Source organism: Bison bison, unplaced genomic scaffold (genome assembly GCF_000754665.1).
Source record: "Bison bison bison isolate TAMUID 2011002044 unplaced genomic scaffold, Bison_UMD1.0 scf7180017864343, whole genome shotgun sequence".
In the NCBI taxonomy this organism is placed as follows: Eukaryota; Metazoa; Chordata; class Mammalia; order Artiodactyla; family Bovidae; genus Bison; species Bison bison.
Window position 1 is genome coordinate 4,750,521 of NW_011494915.1, and position 964 is coordinate 4,751,484.

General features: G+C 39.1%; 1 pseudogene; it reads right to left on the reverse strand.

The window, feature by feature from the left end:
• LOC104999113 overlaps positions 1 to 625 on the reverse strand; it is a 3,457-nt pseudogene extending 2,832 nt beyond the window's left edge.
• Positions 626 to 964: the final 339 nt, after the last annotated feature.

The window sequence follows — 964 nt, forward strand, 5'->3', positions numbered from 1 at the left end:
CATTTTCTGAATGTCAGCTTTAAGCCAACTTTTTCACTCTCCACTTTCACTTTCATCAAGAGGCTTTTGAGTTCCTCTTCACTTTCTGCCATAAGGGTGGTGTCATCTGCATATCTGAGGTTATTGATATTTCTCCCGGCAGTCTTGATTCCAGCTTGTGTTTCTTCCAGTCCAGCGTTTCTCATGATGTACTCTGCATATGAGTTAAATAAGCAGGGTGACAATATACAGCCTTGACGTATTCCGTTCCCTATTTGGAACCAGTCTGTTGTTCCATGTCCAGTTCTAACTGTTGCTTCCTGACCTGCATACAGATTTCTCAAGAGGCAGGCAGGTGGTCTGGTATTCCCATCTCTTTCAGAATTTTCCACAGTTTATTGTGATCCACACAGTCAAAGGCTTTGGCATAGTCAATAAAGCAGAAATAGATGTTTTTCTGGAACTCTCTTGCTTTTTCCATGATCCAGTGGATGTTGGCAATTTGATCTCTGGGTAAGCACCCACAAAGTTTGTGAATTGGCATAAATCTTAAGTTGCAACTAGTTTATGCCTTCCATCTTGTGCTTAAATTAATTATAGAATCTTATTCATGAAATAATCACATACCTTCCATCAAAACCTTCATTAAGGTTATATTAGCTCCTGGGATAATTTTTGGGTTTTTATATTGACATTTTGCTTAACATTGATTCATTCATTAATTGAATCTAATTAACTTATATTAATTACTTGTAAATGTGATTTTAGATCATCTATTTTAATATATAAGGCTTCCATAGTGGCTTAATGGTAAAGAATACACCTTCAATGTAGGAGACACAGGAGACACAGGTTCGATTCCTGGGTGGGGAAGATTCCCTGGAGAAGGAAATGGCAACCCACCCCAATATTGCTGTGGGCCTCTCTGGTGGCTGAGTCAGTAAGTAATCTACCTGCAATGCAGGAGATCACCTGCAATGCAGGA